The sequence below is a fragment of the Lactuca serriola genome, chromosome 8, assembly GCF_051521515.1.
Source record: "Lactuca serriola cultivar US96UC23 chromosome 8, Lser_US96UC23_V15, whole genome shotgun sequence".
Classification (NCBI taxonomy): Eukaryota; Viridiplantae; Streptophyta; class Magnoliopsida; order Asterales; family Asteraceae; genus Lactuca; species Lactuca serriola.
This window is the reverse complement of record NC_136415.1, coordinates 47,597,940-47,603,939: the sequence shown is the minus strand read 5'-3', so window position 1 is coordinate 47,603,939 and position 6,000 is coordinate 47,597,940.

Here is a 6,000-nt window from a genome sequence, read left to right as displayed (position 1 = left end):
CATCAAACTTCACATGAATGGATTCTTCAATGCATTGCCTGTTCACATGAAAAACACGAAAAGCCTTTGAAATAGATGAATATCCAACAAAAATACCTTTATCAGCCTTAGGTTCAAACTTGGATCTTGGGTCACGCTGATTTAGAATATAACAAATACATCCGAACACGTGAAAAAAGGATACGTCTGGCTTTCGATCTTTCAGCATTTCATATGGTGTCTTCTTGTGAATCCTGTGACTTAGAGATCGATTCTGAGTAAAGCACGTTGTATTGACAGCTTCAGCCCAAAATGACATAGGAAGACCAGCATGGATCATCAGGGTCCTTCCTGCCTCAATCAGTGTTCTATTTCTTCGTTCAGCAACTCCATTTTGTTGAGGAGTATGAGGAGCTGAGAAGTTTTGCCCAATGCCTTTATGATCACAAAATTCTTCAAGAGTTGAATTTCGGAACTCAGTACCATGATCACTTCTTAGTTGCTTAACTTTGAGACCTGTCAGTGTCTCATTTTTACGAATCAGTGAAATAATTTCCTATGCAGCATGACTTTTCTTCTTCAGGAAAACCACCCATGTAAATCGAGTGAACTCATCCACAACCACTAGAGTATACTTATTTCCACCTAGAGAACGGATAGGAATAGGTCCAAACAAGTCCATGTGGAGTAAATGAAGAGGGACTGATATACTGGAACATGACTTGGGTTTGAAAGAGGACTTGGTTTGTTTTCCTTGTTCACAAGCTGAGCACATCTTGTCTTTCACAACGCTGAATTTTGGGAGCCCTCTAACTAGATCTTGATTGGATATTTTGGATAGGTTCTTGAAGTTCAGATGAGAGAACCTTTTGTGCCAAATCCAGCTAAGATTCGTCTGAGACTTTGTAAAGAAGCATTGCATCAGCGCCTTGTCACTCGAGAACATGTCAAGAACATATATATCATATTTTCTACTTGCTGAAAGTACGATGTTCTTGTCAGTGTTGACAACTCTACCTTCCTTCTTTGTAAAGTGAACTTCATAGTCAGCATCACACAATTGAATGATGGAGATAAGGTTGTGTTTGAGACCCTTTACATATGAAACATTTTGAAAAGCCACGTTATTGCATTTGATATTTCCATATCCTTTAGTGAACCCCTTTCCATTGTCTCCATAAGTTACTACAGGACCAGTTTTCTTGACATAATCTTCCAGGAGAGACTTTGATCCTGTCATATGCCTTGACCAACCACTATCTAAGTACCAAAGATGCTCCTGACCCTGCAGTGCTGAGGAACTAGTTAGAACACACTGGCCCATTTGAGGATGGGTCATTCACAAAGTTATTTGATAACAGATTATAACACTCCTTAGGAAGACAGTTTAAAGAATTTTGACTTAAGAATCCATTTTTCATTTCTAACTTTAATATTATCAGCTCTTAAAGATGATTTATCAAATGAACATTCACTAATCTTATGAGAGGTATCACCACATCTGTAACAAACTCTAGTACCAAAGTTCCTCTTGGTGATCAATTTTTTTGAATTAACACATTTTGACTTGTAAGATTCACCAAGAGAGCTTTGTGTCCTTTTGTTCATTATTGAATCACAACTGAATTCAGTGTCAGAGAGATTATGATCAGTGATAGACGATGAGCTATCATCAGTGTCTGATTTGGACTTGTTCACAATTGCATTGCAGTCAGGAAAATGATTAAGTTGTTCATGAACAGCATGAAACACTCCATTTGAGATAGGAAAGGCAATAATATTCTCAGTGAGTGGAGTTGGTCTTACAAGATGTGCAGGGTAAGAGGTTGGATCAATTCCGGTAATTTCAACATTACACTCAGTAATACCATTAGAGTTAGTAACACAGTATTCATCAATTAAACTCTGATTAATAAAAGAGTTACTGACAAACTTATTTTTGAAATTGTTTTTCATCTCATTCATGGAATAAAACTTAGATTCTTTTTCTTGTGATTTAAAAACTTTTTCAGCTTCTGCAAAATTACCCCCAAGAATTTTCTCGCATGAATGTGGAATTTGAGCAGAAATAATATAATTATCATTTTTGTGAGATTTTGCCCAAGTATGAAGCACAGTTTGTTCTTTGATCAAAAGATCTTTAACATTGTCAATTTCAGTAGACAAAAATGAGTTTGACAAACTAGTGATTCTAAGATCTTCCTGAGTGGACTCAATAATGTTATTTTTCATGGATATATCAGTTTTAAGAAGATCAATTTGATTTTGCAAATCTCTTATTGTTTGATTCTTCTTAGAATTAATGACGCCCAAATACTCAAACATTTTGATTTTTTCATTCATTGAATAGGAAACAAAGTTTTTAACTTGGTACATTGAAGAAGAGTCAGTGTTGTACTTCCTGGAATTTTCAACAGCATCAGACATATCAGCATCAAATGTACTTTTGCCTTTTTCAGAAACATCTGTGTCTTCTATCTTTACCATTAGACACTTGACTTCATCATCTGATGACTCCTCATCAGTCTTCCATTTTTCTTCTTCAGCAACAAGAACTTTATGTTCCAAGTTCTCTGCTTTCAGCTTCTCAATCAGCTTGTTGTACTTCTGCTTCCAGTATTCATCCGAGCCTTGTTTTTTTTGTTTACATTCCTTTGCAAAATGATCAGTGCTCCCACAGTTAAAGCACTAAGCCTTCTCTTTCTTATCAGTACCATGCTTTTTATCAGCTTCTGATCTTTTTGAAAACTTTCCACCCATCTTCTTCTGAAACTTTGAGAAGTTTCGGCCTGATTTCTCAAAGGTCTTTACAATCAAAGCTACACTAGCCACAACCTTTTCAAGATCATCAGTGTCAGTTTTAGAGGAATCAGTGTCTGAATGGCTATCAGTGTCTGAATCTGACACTAGTTTTTTGTTTGAGAACAAGGCTACAGATGATTCACGCTGAGAATCTTTCATCAGCTCCTTTCTTTGAAACTTGGATTCCTCATAGTATCAAAGATTTCCATACAGACTTTGTAAGTCCATAGAGTTTATCTTCTCACTATTTTTCAGCACATCAACATGGTTCTTCCAACCTGCACCCAGAGAGTCCAAAAACTTCTGCACTAGAACAGTTCTATGCTTCAACTGATCTAATCTCCGAAGATCATTAACAAGAGTATTGAATCTGTTAAAGGTTTGAGTCAAGGTTTCACCTTTCTTAGCAAAAAAATGTTCATACCTTCGGTTAAGATCATTTATTTGAGTAGCCTTGACTTCTTCAGTGCCTTCAAAAGATACAGTCAGAGTATCCATCATCTCTTTTGCTGAGATGCAATTTTGAACTAGCCCAAAAATGTTGTATGGCAGAGCGTAGCTGATTGTGGCACGAGCACGAACATCTAGACCATTTTTTCTTTTGTCATCTGCCGTCCAGTTTTCTTTAGGTGTTTTCTTCATGGCACCATCAGGAAACGTTGTTTTTCAGAGGCTGATACATTGGGACATATGGACCCTTTTCGACAATGTCCAACATGTCTTCATCTACTGACTCTAAAGCATATAGAGCCTTTATTTTCCACATAGCAAAATTTGTTTCATCAAAAGGAGGAATTTTAGCGGAGGGATGATTTGATGAGTTCGATGAAGAAGAAGATGAAGCCATTTGTTTGATAAGAGAAACCTGCTATGATACCAATTGAAGAGACCTTTAGATCAATCAATTTATCAAACAATAACAGTAAATAAGAATAAGAGGAATTCACGAAGAAAAGCTTTCACTAAGAAGGATAATCTCACAAAGAGATTATCGTGTGCACAAAGCAACGATTAGGGTTTGTGAAAGGTGTGACCATTCACAAACCTATACAAGAGATTATATACTGCTATTCTAGACAATACCTACAAATCAGGGATATGCCAGCTAACTAATTTACGCTAACTATGGAAACAAGATAAATACAAAATCTGTTACAATGCACTGAATAAACTAAACACGCTGAGCTGCTCAAACGTTGATGCTGATACTGAGATATACGCTGATGCTGAGATTTATTTCAAACATCATCATATTTCAAGGAGGCTGATGTTCATCAGCTAAAGGAGGTTCTCCTGCATACTCCTCCCTCTAGTCCCCAATCTAATGATGCTCAGAAAGGGGGAGATAGTGATGCTGATGTTGATGATGAACCAAAAGAGAGAGACAATGTTGATGCTGATGATAATGCTGATGATGAACCAAAAGAGAGAGACACCGAAATTGTTCAGCCTGAATCACCAAAGCCGACGCATGAGTCTGACTCTGCGGGGCATAATAGTCCAGCAGCTACTGATAAGCTGGTTGAAGATAGTGAGCATGATGATGAACCAGATGATGAATGTCAAATACTGGATATGAACTTCATTAATCCTCTTATTCCAGCTCAAGAAGAAGATTCAGATGATCTTGATAATGAATCTCAAAGGCCAGACATGAAATCAGTCGATCCTGTTGCTGATCCCATTATTCCGGTCCAAGGAGAAGATTCGGACGTTGCTAGTGAAGATTCTCATCCGCTATCTCGAAAGCATAAGATAGCAGATACTGACTTGGCTCATTCTCAAACTGATACTTCTCTGCCTGGCAAGAAACCCAAGTCCATAGTCAGTATATCAAATCTTGCGGCTGAATGGAACATGTCTCCTGATCAAGTTAAGCAAATTCTTGATGAAGCTAATCAAGCTCAGCTTCTAAAGAACATTGCTCAAGCTGATGAAACTCTTATTCAGCATAAACTTCAGGCCAAAGGATCTTTTGAAGCTCAGATGCAGAAATTCTTGGAATTTCAGTCCAAATCTCAATCTTCTCAGCCTTCTCTTAGCAGCTGTAAGCCTAAGACTGACAGTGTTCTTGACCGGATTGATCGAAAGAGGTTTGAAGACGTTCTTAATCGACGAGTGTGTGGTGATAAGATCATCAAAGTTAAAGCTTCCAAACCACGCAATGAGAAAATTCTTACGTTGCTGATCACTCGTCAAGGTCCTCTGCATTCATACACTGAAGTTGTCAAGAGGGATGAGCTGATCAAATATGGATATTCTGAATGGATGGAATTACTCGAATTGGCATCCAAGCAAACCTCAGCTCACTCCTCTGAACTGACTTGTGCTCTTCATCTGCTGATCAAGAAAGTTCAGCGTTTGGATCTTGTTCCTAAAGAACGACCTCAACATCAAGGCCAAAGGTCATCTGTTCCTAGAACTCGAAAAACCAAATTTCAAGTTGATAGTGAAGATGTGTTGGTTCTGGACTTTGGTGATGGTGGAATAAATAATTCTCTTCCTATCAGTGTTGACCCGGTTCAGCATAAATTTATCTCAGTTCCTGAACACGGGATGTTCTATCTCGATAAAAACAGAAAGATGTGTTTTCAGCAAACTATTGAGATCCCAAAGGCTCCAACCTCTCATCTCGTTGGCTTAAGGCAAATGTGCATGAGTCATCAAGATCTCTCAGGAGAGTTTCACATTCTTATTGGTATGGAACTGCTGAATAGAAGACAGGAGTTGCTGGATAGTCCTTACTGGCCAGTAAAAATAGAGGCTGAAGCTGAGTATGAAGAGTTCTTGTCCAGAGGTGTTTTAACTTAGTTAGTTTTGAACATCATCATATTGGGGGAGATTGTAAGGTCAAACCTTGAAATATGATGATGTTTGAAATAAATCTCAGCATCAGCGTATATCTCAGTATCAACATCAGCGTTTGAGCAGCTCAGCGTGTTTAGTTTGTTCAGTGCATTGTAACAGATTTTGTATTTATCTTGTTTCCATAGTTAGCGTAAATTAGTTAGCTGGCATATCCCTGATTTGTAGGGATTGTCTAGAATAGCAGTATATAATCTCTTGTATAGGTTTGTGAATGGTCACACCTTTCACAAACCCTAATCGTTGCTTTGTGCACACGATAATCTCTTTGTGAGATTATCCTTCTTAGTGAAAGCTTTTCTTCGTGAATTCCTCTTATTCTTATTTACTGTTATTGTTTGATAAATTGATTGA